Source organism: Erpetoichthys calabaricus, chromosome 18 (genome assembly GCF_900747795.2).
Source record: "Erpetoichthys calabaricus chromosome 18, fErpCal1.3, whole genome shotgun sequence".
Taxonomy (NCBI): Eukaryota; Metazoa; Chordata; class Cladistia; order Polypteriformes; family Polypteridae; genus Erpetoichthys; species Erpetoichthys calabaricus.
The window spans coordinates 48,296,761-48,313,832 of record NC_041411.2 but is presented as its reverse complement, the minus strand read 5'-3'; the positions used below and the strand labels follow the sequence as shown (position 1 = coordinate 48,313,832).

The 17,072-nt window shown below is 43.2% G+C and overlaps 1 protein-coding gene across 1 annotated transcript in view; it reads right to left on the bottom strand.

The window, feature by feature from the left end:
• cacna2d4a (calcium channel, voltage-dependent, alpha 2/delta subunit 4a) overlaps positions 1 to 17,072 on the bottom strand; it is a 791,862-nt gene that overhangs the window by 77,411 nt on the left and 697,379 nt on the right. The window lies entirely within an intron of this gene.

Below are 17,072 nucleotides of genomic sequence, written 5' to 3'. Positions count from 1 at the left end.
CTGGCCATCTTCATATGTGGGTTATCAGTGTTGCGCATGAACTAGTTCAAATGAGAGCGTTCATTGAACAAGCTCACTTTTCTAAAAACTGTGAACTTAATGTAACATATTTGCAAGTGAAGAACTTGAACGTGAGCTAGTTCAATTTTATGTGACATTTTGGATCTGCTTTAGGTCCAGATTAAACGTTTTGCCTTACCCTGTAATGCAGGGGTGGAGCCGAATCCAAACCCAGTACTGTATTCGGATAAGCACAAATAGTAGATTTTTATGAGTATTTATTTCGTACAAATTTTTTGCCAATTATTTGTATTCTGAAAAAATAACGTAAAATCAAATAGGCGCTGTCTGTGTCTGCCTGCTTGTGCTCTGCTTTTGCTTTTAAGAAAATGTTGTACTGTGCAAGGCCACTTTATATTTTTCCCCATTGGACATGCAATATGTTACGTGAATTTTGACCAGCAGTGTAATGGGTTAGTTCACCTACACACTGGTTCCACAGTCACCAATAGAAAGGAAATTTATATGTATACTTGCAATTTCTTTTTTGACCAGGAGGATATTAATATACTGTATATGGTGTGGGGTACAGCCCGGACACAGACAGGCAGACATGATGGTTTTACCACACACATGTTTATTCACCCTAATATTTACAAATAGTGAGCACAATCCCAGTGCCGTAGCACCAATCACCCCTTCAAGTCCTGGCCACACTCACAATGCCTTTCACAGTCTCTGGTCCGCTTCCACTCCTCTCCACCAAGCTTCGTCTTCTTCCTCCCGACTCTTGCCCTGACTGGAGGGAGGTGGCCCCTTTTATTCACCCCGGATGGGCTCCAGCTGCATCCTGAGGGCCTGTAGCCACACCCCTGTGTGGCAGAAGCCCCAGCGGTGAAACCGGAAGTCCACCGGTTGTCTCCACATCTCTTCCCCCCAGCACTTCCCGGTGTGGCAGAAGTACTGAGGTCCAACACTCCCAAGGCATTGGGGCGCCCCCTGGCGGTGACCACGGGCCCTTACGGGGTTGAGCTTCCAAGCTCCGTACCCATGGTCCCCAAAGCCACCAGGGAGGATGCCCCCTCCTGTCCTGGAGGAAGCACAAGCCCTCCTCCACTCCTCCTGGGTGTCCCGGCCGGGCATGGACGCCCGCCGGGCACCACAATGGTTATACATGTTTGTTGCTGGGTATACAGTGTATTTAAATAAATATTATTTAATTATTGTATTTTATTCAAAAACACTGTAATTGCCTAATATAAGGCATGCAAAACTGGAAAAAGTAAACTCATGGGTCATTTATTCTCACTCCTTAAAAATACAAAATGAACTGAACATGAACTAGTTAAAAATTTAAATGGTGAACTATGAATGTGAATGTATTCATTTGAATCTGTGTGAACTGAACTTTGAGCTAGTTGTTGTAAGTTATGATCTTGCACAACACTGTAGATTATGTGACACAAATAACGTGAGATTTTTTTTCACGGATGTTTTGATATTGTTTGCTGTTATCCAATGCTGGTTACCATAGACTTGTATTCTTCCAGAAACATTATTGTCTTTGCCCTGCATTAAAGCAGGAGATTAAATTTTTTTCTTGGATACCATTATAAACTACACATCCTGGGTATGACGTTAAATTGCATACGGCCCTGCAAGCTGTCCTCCAACTTGCAGGAAATCATGGGTGTTGGTGGCAGGATTGGCACTCCAGCCACTGTAAAAAAACCTCACACAGCTCCGAGACTACAGAAAAGACTCCTTTTTGCTCTCCGCGGGAGTAGCTCTGCTGCAGCCGCACATAGGAAGGCTGCTCACATCATGAAGGGGATGGGGGAAAGCCCTCGGGAGCTCCATCCTCGGAGGAGTTGATACCATTGGAGAGCCAATGGAGTCAGGTCTGTTGGGGATCGGAACTGGTGTGGTGTTGAGGCGTCGCCTGCTGCACGGCAACACTTGGATCCCAATTTGAGGTGGTCCATTCAGGTAGGCACATGGAACGTCTTGTCTCTCCGGCAAGATGATCATGTTTCTCTGCTGTCGGAGGAGCTGCGTAAACTCCGCATTTCAGTGGCGGCACTCTCTGAGGTGCGCAGACTGGGGACTGGCCAGATCTCTGTTGTTGGATACACCTGTTATTGGTCTGGTTGGTCTGATGGCTGTCATACTTGGGGAGTAGCTGTTGCTGTAGTGGATTGGCTTCTTCTGATAGTGTCCAACGTCACTCCTTTCAACGAGCGTATTATGAGACTCAGATTACGGCACTCCCTGGGTGCCTTGTCTATTGTCTCAGTGTATGCTTCGAATGCGGTGAGTGATGCCTCAGCGAGGGAGACATTTTATTTGCAGCTTCGCTCTGTGGTTGATGGGTGCCCACGAGGTGACACTCCTCTGGTCATGGGTGACTTCAATGCAGCCACTGGCACTGACAGGGGTGACCACGAGGATTGTCTTGGTCCCCATGGGTCTGGTGACCGTGGTGAAAGTGGCTCCATTTTCCTTGACCTTGCAAAAGGTTAGGGGCTGTGAATCGCTGGATCCTGGTTTCAGTGCCCAGAACCGCATTGTTGGACTTGGTACTCCAATTCTGGTGGTGCGGTGAAGGAGATGGATCACATACTTGTGGGCAGACGTTTGGAGGTTCTTGCAAAACTGCAGGGTTTACAGAAGTGCCCAGTTTGTGAATTCTGACCACAGACATGTTGTTGATACTCTTAGGATCCAGCTTAGGTACAGCAGGTTACCACCTACTAGGAAAATTAGCCTGGACTTGTCCAGACTCCAAGACCAGGCTGTTTCTAATGAGTTTGCACGCAGTTTGTGTGAGGAACTTGCAGATTTGGGTGTGACTGCCGATCCTAATGTGATGTGGGAGACCTTCCATGACAAGACCCTGAAGATTGCTGAGGGTTGTGTTGGTGTTACCGGTGTTCCCAGAAGGAGGTGTTTTATCTCGCAGGGCACCCTGGACATCATCGAGAGGAGTCACAGAGCACGCTCAATGGCAACTCTGGTCTGTACCGAGAACTGAGAGGGATGGCTGCGAGAGCTCTGAGGGCAGATAAAGAGATGTTTGTTAGAGGAATCTCTGAGCAAATGACACACCATCTGTGGTCTAGCGACCCACGTCCTGCTCACAGAGGAATTGAAGCATTGCGCACATCCAAATCTGTTCCTTGGAGAGTCTCAGTCAGGGCGGCTGATGGAACAGTCCTTATGGATGACACTGCAGTTGTGACCTGCTGGGCTGGCTACTTTGAGCAGTTGTTCAAAGCTGATCCTCCGGCTAGGATGTTGAATATCTCTGGGTCTATGGTCCTTGAGGCTGATCCTCCAATTACCTGTGATCAACCAATCTCACTGAGATTGCACAGGTGGTGAACCAGCTGAGGGCAGGAAAGGCTGCAGGGATCTGTGGTATCCGGGGTGAACTTCTCCAGGCTGGTGGTAAGGCTGTCCTCCTGGCATTGCAAGCAATCTTTGCTTCCATTCGGGAGACTGGCATCATCCCAACTGACTGGAAAATGGGACTTGTCATCCCTATCTGGAAAAGGAAGGGTGATCGTCTGGATTGCGGTAACTACAGGGGGATAACACTTGCCAGGGTCGTCCTCAATAGGATCCATGATCACTTGCTCAACTAATAGCAACAGGAACAGTCTGGTTTTACGCTAAAGAAATCTACCATCGATTGCATCCTGTCATTGAGGGTTCTCATGGAGTGCAAACGTGAATATCGGCAGAGTTTCTTTGCAGCTTTTGTCGATTTTCGTAAAGTGTTCGACTCAGTTGATCGAGCTGCCCTATGGAACATCCTGAGGGTTCGCGGGATCCCCTCGAGGTTGCTGGATATCATGGCAAGCCTGTACACTGGTACTGTGAGTGCTGTACAGAGTGGAGGCAGAACCTCTGTGTTTTTCCCAGTTGATTCTGGGATTCGTCACGAGTGTGTTCCGCTCCTACTCTGTTCAATGGTTGTATGGACTGGGTGTTGGGCAAGGTCGTGAGGTCCAGCGGCTGTGGGGCAACTATTGGTGAAGAAAGATTCACGGATCTTGACTTTGCTGACGATGCTGTGATCTTCGTGGAGTCAATGGGTGCGCTCGAGAGACTGACCAAGGAGTCCGAGTATCTGGGCATGTGAGTGTCCTGGATAAAAACCAAGATCCAGTCCTTTAATGACCTAATGAGAACAGCAGTGTGTCTGTCTGCTGTGAGAGTGTCGACCTTGTCGAGAGGTTTACTTACCTTGGCAGTGGCATTCATGTCTCTGATGACTCTTCCTATGAAGTCAGTAGATGGATTCGGAGAGCATGGGGGTCATGAGGTTGCTGAAAAGGGGTGTGTGGTGCTCCCAATATCTATGCAAAAGGACGAAGGTCCAAGTCTTTAGAGTCCTGGTGCTTCCTGTCTTGCTATATGGTTGCGAGACATGGACGCTATCCAGTGACCTGAGATGAAGATCCTTGGGTACCGTTGGTTTGACTTTGTGTCGAATGAATGGTTGCTCATGGAGTCCAGAATGAGGCACATTACCTGCATTGTGAGTGTCACCTCGAGGGTGATCCAGCTCGTAAGATCCTCATTGTTGGGGACCAGACCAAGGGGTCGCCCACGTAACACCTGGCTGCGGCAGATAGAGGGTCATCTCCGAAGGGTGGGACTGGGCCGCATGTCAACTTGGGGGGTTGCCAACCGGTATCCCGAGTTGTTTCGCTGTGCAGTGGGTGCGGCAGCGTATTGTACCAGTGCATGCTCCCCAACTTGACTTGACTTGATTATAAACTACATGAGGTAATGCATTTCATTTCAGGTGACTTCAAATGAAACCAAAATTGATGAAGTCTCGATCACATTCTTTAATGCTAACTTGAGGTTGTATGTAGAGCAATGCAATGGCTAGCAGAACTAAGAAAACATGATCATGTTGAAATTTATTCAGATATGCAGTGCCGCTGCTAGGTTACTCTGCACCCTAGTATGCCAACTGACTGTGTGGCTGGGCACCCCCCCCCCCCCCCCCCCCCCTTATGATTTGCGGCCTAATGCCTAATTCACCTTAATGGTGGCACCAGCACTGGAGGTATGTCATTAGATTTGGAGAATAGATGTATCATCTTGTGCTGCATACATTGCTTGACTTGATAGGGATCCAGGTGGGACACTGCACCAGTCAGACCAGTTCCAGGGTTCCCACAAATATTTTTTGTGCTATAAGATTTTGTTATCTATTAAGCCGGAAACCCTCCTTGTCACGCCTGTTTAACAAATGAAAACTTTGCAGTTCATGTTCATGGTTCATGGTTCAAATGCCAAAAATATCAGTATACTATGGGATAGTGAAAGGGGATTCAAGTTGTCTCCAGATAATGCATTGCAAAGCGAAATATGCAGTACTGTTCACTCTGCTGCTAATGGGCTAAAGTTTCCAGCTGTGCTCTGAGAAATAGTCTGTCATCAAGGCAAGACAGCAATGAGGACTCTGATTGCAATCACTAAACAGTAATGACTTCTATATAAATGTGTGAGGAGAAACAAGGATGAACAATTCTATGATTTGATTAAAATAATGCAATTGACCAGACTATTACATGCTAAGGATATAACATAAGCTCCTCTAATGAGGTAGATGGTCTGAATGCTCTGCTAAAATGACACTATGATACTCAATTAGACCTTATTCTGATTCCCTAACAGAAAAGTGCATTTTCGTAAAGAAGAGAACGAGATTAAAGTCAACACCTACTTACATCTGCCAGTTCCCTTTCAAGAGATAAGAAAAAAGAATCTCTTTTTATCATGTAACACTAGTTCAATTTGGAAGTGACAAAAAATAAAAGCTCACTGCAAGATCAGACAACCCATATCCAACTTAAACACATACAATTCTACAACGCAACTGTTGTGAAGCAGCAGCGCAATATGGTGAAAAACGGTAAGGCCTCAAAATTACACAGGCCAGACAAGGACTTAACCTATTCTTACACTAAAATATGCCTCCCCAGGCAGCTGGTTCCCCAAACTCAAGAGCCAGTCTTTGGCCTGGAGCTTTTCAAAAGCTCAAAAAATACTTACAATTTTCAACACTGCACAACAAGGTCATTCAATGTAGAGGATAAACCAGTTAAACTTCTAGCTTGATAAGACTAGGCCCACAAATAATCTTTATAAATAAAGGATTTATTAGTATAAACAAAAGGAGCAGAAAAAATGGCAAAAACAGGAAAAAGTCCAATAATCTTGAAAATAGTATTCCTAAAAAGGCAACCCAAGAACAAAGTTGAAGAACCACAAAATCAGATCTGTACTCACTCAGCGATGTCTGTGCAATTCTCAGTGATGCACTGCTGAGGCCATCTCTTCCACCAGAATATAAAACCAGATGATAGTCCCATCTGCAATAACATCAAGGTGGACCCGCCCCTTGGGGTTCCAACCACAGAACACAAGGAACGTAAGAAAACACACAATACATGAATACCAAATAATAAATAAACATAATGAACAAAAACATGCAAAAAATAATTCAAAACCAACAAAAATAACAATATAAAGGACAATAAACATAAGCGAGGAAACAACTCCTGCCTGTAACATAACAGCAACCAAATCCAAGAGAGTGGGAAAAGGATCTGAACAGTGAAAGACAAAGTGCACTCGACGTTGTTCCGCGTATGCCAGGGAAGAAGTCTCCAAGAATCTTGGAGGAATCAAGATAAACCATTGCTTCAAACACCTGAGGTGACAAGAGTTAAATCACAAGTGCCACTTTGATTCTGGGACCGAGTTGTTTATAACTTTGTGGGGTGAACACTAGAGGTCGCTGTTGCCGCTTTAAACCCAACAGACTGACACTCAGGACACCAGGTAAAAGCACTAAGAAGATGTTTTAATACTTTTTCTTCTTTTAACAGTGCACTCAAGCACCACAGGCACAATAACACAAGTAAATACAATAATTCTCTCTCTTTATCTATTTCTCCTCCACACCTCCCAGCAAGCTTTGTCCACCTCCACCGACTCCAGCTCGCTTGCCTTTAAATAGTCCTTGACCCAGAAGTACTTCTGTCCTTCTCTCTGCTTGACTTGCCAGCACTTCCGGGTCAAATGAAGAACTTGCATTTTCTTCAGTCCGGAAGTACTTCTGGGGTTCGTCCCGTGACTTGGGAGTACTTCAAGGATTTGCAGAAAGTAAAAATCCTCAGGTCCTCTTGCAGTGTCTCCTAGCAGCACCCATGGTACCCAGCAGGGCTGTGAAGCCAAACTCCAGATCCCATGGTGCCCTGCGGGAATCTGGGGCACCGCTATGCTGCAGGGAAATCGCCATCAGGCGTCTTGTTAAGGTCAGTGAACATACTAACTTATGCATTTCCAGCCATTGCTATTCCATCCATCCATTATCCAACCCGCCATATGTTAAAACACAGGGTCACGGGGGTCTGCTGGAGCCAATCTCAGCCAGCACAGGGCGCAAGGCAGGAGCAAATCCCGGACAGGGCACCAGCACACCACAGGACACACACACACACACACAAACACCAAGCACACACTAGGGACAATTTAGGATCGCCGATGCACCTAACTTGCATGTCTTTGGACTGTGGGAGGAAACCGGAGAACCCGGAGGGAACCCACGCAGACACAAGGAGAACATGCAAACTCCACGCAGGTCTCCTTACTGCGAGAAAGCAGCATTACCACTGCGCCACCGTGCCGCCCCCATTGCTCTTCCCGTAATTAAAAGTAATAATCTGTGTGATGGATAAGTTTCTCCTCCTACATTCAGTAGGAAAATGACACCAACCTTTCATGAAGTCAGAGCAGGGCCAGTCACACAGCAAACTCAAACCGTGTGTGACACACACATACAATTCCTCACAGAGGGGCTATGGAGAGTTAAGTGAGTTTACACAACTATTTGGAAAATGAACACTGCTATCACGGCATGTGCCAAAGAACCTGAAACTAGATAAGGACTGAGCTCTTATGGAAGCAGCAAATGATGTTTTCTTGGGTAATTCTTTAGACAAGAAATCAGGGAGAGAATATTACTCATAAGCGTCCACCTTCGTCTGCAGCAGAGAGGATTAAACTGAGCTGACCTGGATTAATATTTAGTGTTTTTTATTGCCTTGTGTTTGTACTTTGCATCCTTACATATATCCATCTTCTAGTCTCTTCATGTTATGAATAAACTGCTGTATGTTTCTTATTGTAGCAAATGTAACTCGGTCACTGGTTCAAAAATAGTCACTCTGTTTGATCTGCAAACAGAAAAAGTGAAGGTTGAGTTTTGTAGATCTTTGTAAATTTATAATCCTTCCTCATAAACAGAAGCATACAGTTTCTCTTTAAAGCTCTGGCACAGCCCACTGGAATCACTTTAGGGTGAAGCGGAAGTCTGCAAAAGTGGGGGCCATGAATCCCTGTAGCAGCCCCTGGCTGCACCCAGGGAACCCAATCGGGCTGCTCCACTGCACTGCAGCTCCCAGCATGCCCTGCGGGTGTCCATGCCCAGAGATGCTGCCATCTAACGTATCAGGGGAGAAGATAGTTCCGCTGTCTCTCCATCATTACTGGCCTGTAGGTCTGGTAAGTATCTTCGGTCCATCCCAACCACTTTTGCAAGGGCATCTCCTGCCTGCCCCCTAGCCGAGGCAAGATGGTTCTCACCTTTCCTCCAATGTGCTGGCCTACCATCCAGGTAAGGAACCTAGCATCCATCACACTATATACTGTATATTTTAGATGTGCAGAGAAACTACAGTTGCTACTGACAAATCCACGCAGGCATAGATTTTATCCGAATTCCACACATGTTTGCTGACTTCTTCACCACTGTGTAACAAAGAGTTTTTATAAATCATTTATACATATACTGCAATAATATTACATGTAGCATTCATGCCTGTATTTGAGGGGTCATGCTGCTCCATCACACATCCAGGACCTCAGCACCGTATGTGTGGTGTTCACACAATCTTCCCTTACTTGCCTGAACTTTCTCTGGGCACTCCGATTTCCTTCCACGTCCCTGGGATGTCTGAATGAAGCTAAGTGGCCACTTTAAAGTAGCCTGATGTGAGTGAGTGCTGCTGTCTGTCACCAATGGCCTTATTTTCCAAGGTTTGTTCCTACCTTGCATACTTTGCTGCTTGGAATGGATGATGCTGCCTGTGAGCCCTGACACAAATTGAGGAAAAATGAACTAGAGGCCGGTTTTCACATCACTTATTTCTGTCATCATGATGGAATAAAGCTGCAATACAGAGTGTATTTATAAACCTCACCTCAGGTTAAACAGCTGGCCGTATGTACCTGAAATGTCTCAGTGTGGTACTATTTTTATAAATGAAGGTAAAAACTGAGATGAAAGCTGTAAGAACATTTTTTGTAAGAATTCAAAACAATACCAAAGCTAGTCTGGAGCTGTCCCTGGATGTCTAAGATGAAGCAGAATGAACACGTAGAAATACACAAGAAAGATGAGCTGCCATGAAGATGTAACAAGGGTGTTTTGTTTGTTATGGATATTACAAGATATATGATTTCACAAAGGACAGAAAGGAAATAAGTACTGTCTGCCAAAATGAATGTTTTTATTTGCTGTATGCATGTATGTGGCAGACATGCCACAGCGATCATCTGTGTCCTTCTTAGTTCATGGCATTATTACAGCACTGTACCTCTTTATACATCCATTTTAATTTCTGAGTAAGGTAAATAAAAGATCCGCCGCTTCTTTTAATCACCACGGGTTGCATGCATCTAAGCATAAATCAAAGTCTGTTCATTGAAATTTCATGTCTTGCATGAATGAATAATGTATCTGCTTATCGTGGCATATCTTTGCTCTTGAGAATCACTGGGTCATGAATACTTTCAGTGCCTCATGAAAGCCCCACAGCGATGTAAGGCTTAGACGCAAAGCCTGAAACTTTGATTAAAATGGCAGGCAGATTATATAAGTGAGGAAAGGTCCTGACTGAAATCTTACACTTATATAAATATACACTTAGATCACTTTTTCCAGCATGTCCTACAGTAGGTGGATCTGGGAGGATGAAAATATAGCAGCCTTAAAACCTGAGTTCAGTTCAAATAATACTGTACTTCCTATTTTCACTGGATAAATCTCATTCTATTTGTATTACTTAATAGCATGTTTTATTATTGTAAATGCTGAGATGGATGGACTGGCATCCCGACCAGGAGGGAGGAAGATTCCTTTCCTGGATGGGAGGCCCCAGGTGGATGGACAAGCATTCCAGCTGGGTTTATGTGCAGTACCTTCTATGGCTGTGGAGAAATGGAGGGACAGGGAAGGACTGTCTCTGGGGGCTATTTAATCCCCCACTATGCTAGGTGCCAGCTTCCCTCAGGTGGAACTCCCATTCATACTCCTGCAGGGCACCTTGGGAGATGTAGTCTTGGGGAGCAGCCCAGTTGGGGTGTACAGATCCCACCAGAGGGGGCTGTAAGAAAGGTTCTGCCTGACCTGGAAGTGCTTTCAGGCTGTAGTCATTTGACACTGGAAGTACTTCCGGGTCTGGCATAAAAGAACCCACCCGGCCTCATCCAAGGGCCTCATGCATAAACGGTGTGTACGCACAAAAATGCTATGTATGCCCGTTTCCACACTCACATCGCTATGTATAAAAACTAAACTTGGCGTAAAGCCACACACATTTTCATGCCAGCTCAATCCCTGGCATATGCAAGTTCTCCACTTGGTTTTACAAACTGGAGGCACCCAGCGTTAAAGCAGTGCTTTTGTTCCAGTGTGGTTTCCCTTTCTTTTTTAGATCCACATCCCTGATGCGACCTTTATCAAATACACTGAAATTAACCGCATAGACAGTTGTGGCGAGTGCCCTCTTCTACGCCGTGGTGTGCTGGGGTGGGGGCAGCATTAAGAAGAAGGACGTCTCACGCTTGGACAAACTGGTGAGGAAAGCAGGCTCTATTGTAGGCACGGAGCTGGACAGTTTGACATCCGTGGCAGAGCGACGGGCGCTCAAAAGGCTCCTATCAATTATGGAGAATCCAATGCATCCACTAAACAGTGTCATCTCCAGACAGAAGAGCAGCTTCAGCGACAGACTGCTGTCACTGTCCTGCTCCACTGACAGACTGAGGAGATTGTTCCTCCCCCAAACTATGCGACTCTTTAATTCCACCCGGGGGGGTAAACATTAACATTATTCAAAGTTATTGTCTGTTATACCTGCATTTTTATCACTCTTTAATTTAATATTGTTTTTGTATCAGTATACTGCTGCTGGAGTATGTGAATTTCCCCTTGGGATTAATAAAGTATCTATCTATCTATCTATCTATCTATCTATCTATCTATCTATCTATCTATCTATCTATCTATCTATCTATCTATCTATCTATCTATCTATCTATCTATCTATCTATCTATCTATCTATCTATCTATCTATCTATCTATTGTTTATTAGTTTAAGGCATCTAATTGTAGTTAACCTGTAACAATATAATGGTCCACGGAATGGCCAAACTATTCCAAATACCATAACTGCTTTAGTGTTGTTACTCTCTAGTATTTATCCCACTGTATCTGAGTGTGAAATCACAGCTCTACAGCAACTGATCGGAAAGAGAATTATTGGTATACAGCATCAAGCACACGCTGCCTCAGCCATGCGCACAAACTATTGAACTGCTCTCACACGACTAACGCTTCAGAGCCTTTCCCGCAGGGACCTTGCTGTTCAGAAAAAGTTTCATCCCAAGAACTCTAAACGCACTCACTCAGTCCATCAAGTGCTCCTTGTAGACCTATTTGTACTTATAAGTACAATTACCTCACTGTAAATTTGTGATATAGTTATAATATTGCATAACCTGAGCCTCTTTATAAAGAGCGTATTTACATATAATGACAATATCATTTTTAAGATGAAATGCAGCAAAATTACATTATACAGATAAAATGTTAACATCATTTAAATAATCTATATTGTTAATAATTAAATATGTGAGGACACGGTGTTGTAGTGCTAGCAACGAGCTGGCTCTCCTTTCATGGATTGTTCCTGCGTCGCACTGTATGCTTCACTGGGACTGGCATGAAGGATAGAATAATTAAACATGTACTACGAAGATATTTCAATGTTCCTTAAAAGTTTTGAAGAATCTGCATCGAATGCTTACAGATAGCTTGACTTCTGTTAAAGAGCTGATTGCGTAGCGATTGGGTACTTGGAGAAAGAAAACGAAGGACAGGAATTGGGGGTTAGTACGTTTGAAAGAGACAGTGCAGCTGCAATAAATTATTTAATCAAAGGTCACACATGGCGCAGCAAGCATCTTGTGGGAGGCAGGAACAATCTCTGGACAGGGCGCCGGTTCGTCACTATCACTGCGCCACCGTGTTCCCATGTTTAATAACATGCTTTAACTCCTATCATCATGAAATGATATCAAGTATACATCTCAGAATTTAAATTATTCAGAGAGCTGTAATATAACAAATGTAATGGATTCTGTGTCCTGTCGGAGGAAGAGAAAGCCCATTTAAGTAGCACGTAATGATTCACACACATAGAGCACATAAAAAAACACATACAAAACAAAGCATTTAACGTTCTAATTTACTTACAATGGTATTTGAGAAACTAGTAAATTAAACGAGTTTAAGATAAAGCTTATGATGTTCTACTTTAATGATAAAATAAACTATGTGATTAAAGTGGAAATTTCGAGATTAAAGTTGACATTTCCAGCTTTTCCCCCACTGTGTCCCTATTTTTTTTTCTCTGTACCCTAATAACCTTCTATATGACACTCAGACAGTGGGCTATGACTCGTCTTTTCAGGGCGACTTTGATATCTGACAACTTCTTTTTTATTTCAGGCACTGTGTGACTTTATGAACTTGAGCTTTTGAGTTTCTCTGACACTCTATGTCACTCGATCAACTTCCTTTTGTTGTTTATACCACTGTCCTCTTGGTATTTGTTGAAATTCTTCTTTTTTCCCCATGCTTTTGCCATTGTCTTTTCACAGAATGCTGAACTTGAGGGCTATTTATATTGATTTGCATATTCAAAGAGGCATCATTTCTGGAGGAGTTGGGGAGTGGTGGCAGGCGCGTGCACGTGCATTACTTTTCACGCTGACCGGGATTTATGGAGCAGAAGAACATGGAAGTTGACGTACACACAGATTTATGCATCTAGATTTTTTTGTGCATACGCACATTTCCTCTGTTGTCCGTACACCATGTCTTAGTGTGAATTCTACGCATGGCGTTATGCATGAGGCCCCAGGTGAGTTGATTCAGGAGAAGTGGACAAAGTTTGTCTTGAGGAGAGAGATGGAGGATTTATTGTGGATAGAAGTCTGAGTTTTGGAGGATTGTGACCTGTATAAAGCATTTTCATCAAATAAAAATCACTTTATTAAAGTTCTCAACTGTGTGTCTGCACTTCTGTCTGAAGTCTCAGCTCTGGGTTGCCCGCTAGTGTTCACACTATATTCAAATATTTAGTATTATGACTTATCCTACATAAAGTAATGATTTGTAACTGTGAAATATCTTAAGCCAATGTGCACAAAAAATGTAAAATCATTAGATCTGCTGGAGTAAATCTGCTACCTTCTAGCACTTGTTATGGTAATGACCATGTCAAGTTTAATTCTGTAATGAGTGATTTCTTTTTGAGTTATCACATCCATACTCTCTGGGTTGGCTGCAGTTGCCATCACGTCTTTCAGCCTGGGACCTCTGATAGTCATGAACCAAGATGAGCCGAACAATAAGGACACATAACAGGCAAGAGTATGATGCAAAGTGTAACAGTGCTTGTATTAACTACAGTCAAGGGCTCAAAGTGCAAAAGTGCAGTGATCCTCAAATTAATAAGTCCAATAAATAAGTTGATAAAGTCCAGTGATATTGAGATTAAGTTAATATCAGCAATAAATACATTGCCTGAAACCAACCATAAAACTAGACATCGGGTTCATTTCCTTTCTGTTCACTTTTGATATCCCAGTGCGTCTTTCTCTTCCCATCTTCCCAGCTCATGCAACCAGCCAAGGTCCCTTTCCCAGTCACATCAGGCAGCACCCACTGGGGTGCTCGGAGCTGGACCACCTCAATCTTGTTGCCTCCTTCGGCATCAGTAGGACCTCTTAGAGCACTTGATTGCTCCTCCATAGTAATCAGGGAGAGTGAGCTACCCTTGAAATGCCATTCCTCTTGTTCTCTTGCTGGGCCACTGACTGCTATGCCTCCTCTCCATGGCACTGGCTCAGCCACCCAATTCTGCCTTTGGTTTCATTTTCAACTTATGTTTGTTTTGTTCTTCCCCTGGCTGGATTTCTTTTCTATCCTACAGGTGCCATGATCGTGAAAAAGGCAACTGTCTGCCATGCCCGTCCACATGTGAATGCCTGATCAGCCAATTCCCCATCAGCACCCTGGGGCCACTCTGTCATGCTACTGCTCTCGCACCTGCACCTTATTTATTTTAAAAACCGCACTCTCATATACCGACACACACACAAACAGAGACCTCACTCAGACATCACCCTGAAAGTGGTCAAATCATTTTCAGGAAAGCATAAGATGTGTAAATCAGCTGAAAACTCAAAATTGAAATTTTTGACCCTCTCAAAGTACATATATATGTAAATATGGTATTTGTGGTTATATCTTTTGAGCAGGCTCTCCTGGAGAGGTTTTTGCTCAGAATCAATCGAGTTCTGTGGCAAATGTCATTTGAATTGAGTGATTACTTTTAACTTATTGTGTCCACAGATTCACATCTTCACACACACACACACATACACACACGCACACGCACACACACGCATTTACCCATAATGCCTGTCAGGTTATATCTATAGAGAAGATGTGATAAAAAGATGGAAATTATTAGAATCAAACTTGATGAACAGAGGCAAAAAAAAAAAAAAAAACAGTTTTAAAAAGTTAACTTTTTCAATGTCAGCAGCCCTGGGTTAACCATTAAGAAAAATAAGCACAAGGGAAGGGGGGCACTACAGAGTTTTTCCCCCGTGACATCATGCTCTTAACTCTTTCACAACCACACTCAACTTTAGTAGAATTTTCTAGAATTGTCCTTATCAGATGTCCTTGACTTCAATCTTCATTGATAAAAAATATGTTTTATTTAACTAAAGTTTGTAGCGGTGCTACTGAGGAATGAAACTTCAACTCCCAGCAGTCCCTCCAGTGGCTCTGATTGGAGGTCTGCTGGGGGTGCAGGAGCTGCTGGGCACAAGGAGGCCGGCACAACATTTATATTTAAAAGGGGGCCATTTCTGCAGAGAAAAAAGTCTTCTGTGTTTCGTGTTGGGAGTTGCCGGTCTGTTTGCCTTCCCGTTTTGCTACATGTGGATGTTTGTTTTCTCCTGGATCGTCTCCTGTTTTGGGTGTATGGACTGTCTGAGGATTTTGTTGTCATCCTGCGAAGAAAGGAGCGCTCCTGATCCCATTCACATGTTATCATCTCATGAGGAAATACCGGTAGGACTGACCTTTACATTCATATACAGCGTGATGATCTCTGGATTGTCTACCTCTATCATTTCATTTCATCAGTTACTGATTTCATAGTGTGTGGTTTTTGTTTTTGGTTTGTTGAATTTGTGTTTATTGTATATCGCCGTAAGGGGAACTGGGGTGGGATCATTGTAGTTTCATATATTTCATTTATTACTGCTTAATACATTCATTAATTTCTGTTTTATTACTGGTTGCTTTTTTGTCTCTATGAGGTAGTGTGTGTGAGCCTAGGGAGCCAAGGCTGGGTGCATTCCTGGGATCCTCACCCAAAAAATAAATAAATCACCGTCCTGTCTTATCGACGGTGTGAATCTTTTAGTCTGCTACAAGTTTAAACGTTTGGTTTGAAAGTGTCAGATACCACATTTGTCTCCATCAAATGTAAACAGAGCTACCAGTATCTCCCTAACATTTAATTCATCAGCTGATTTAAGCTTTTTATTTTATTACTTTTTTAACCAAATGTTCACACAAATTATGTAAGTTGTGATCTCTTATTTCATCTCTAGCAACAGTACCTGTCGAAGATAGGTAACAGAGTACTTTAAAAATATCTGCGATCTCTTGCACTACGTGCACTTTCAGGGCCTTTCCTCTGTAATTTCACATGTTTGCTAACTACACCAAAATCAGTATCAATACTATAAATCAGAGAAAGTAACGGTGCAAAAGGAGACCCCCGAGGGACACCACTGATGAACTCACTCTACATGCACATTCTCCTCTTATCTGTTCTCTTTGTCCCCTTCTGGTTAACCAGAAAGATGAAGTAGATTATGTTGTATGTTTGGCTTTTGTCAACTACTGCAGTCTCATGGTTTGGTAAGATCTTCCTCTCATAAACTGGGTGTTATTTAGGATGTTATTTTCATATAGGTAATTCTTATTAAAGTTTCCCTAATTTTGAATGACACAAAAGCAAGACTTATTGGTCTGTAACTACCAGGATCCATTCTGTCCCCCTTGTGAACATTGCAGCCGCATTTACAACTTTCCAGTTGTCCAGTATTTCTCCCTTCTCAAATGAGTACTTAAATATGACGAATAAAAGTGTATAAATGATATCTTTATTTTTTTCAGTATAACCTGTAAAATCCAATCAGGTCCAGGGATTTCATTCATCTTATTTATTAGTGTTCAGCATACTGAGGGCATGAAGCACGTCTGACTCTTCTATTTTAAAATTTATGAACTCAGAGGTTGCTTTTACAAGGAGCATTCCATTTGTTTCTTCCTTTACAATTGCTTAGGTAATGCATTTGTTCAGTTCGTTTGCTATTTCCTTCTCTTTTTCAAAGATTTCTCCTCTTTTGTCCCATTGGGTTCTTAACCAGAACCAAATGAGTCTCAGTTGTGAAACTAAGCTAATTCAAGCAGCTAAATCTTGATTTTATGCAAGCTTTACAGAATAAATACCAGGTCTGTCAGTTTCCATTTATTTAAAAAGGCATCAGGGATGAAATCATGCGGTTGAAGCGGAAGTGCTTCTGGCTTTTCAAAACA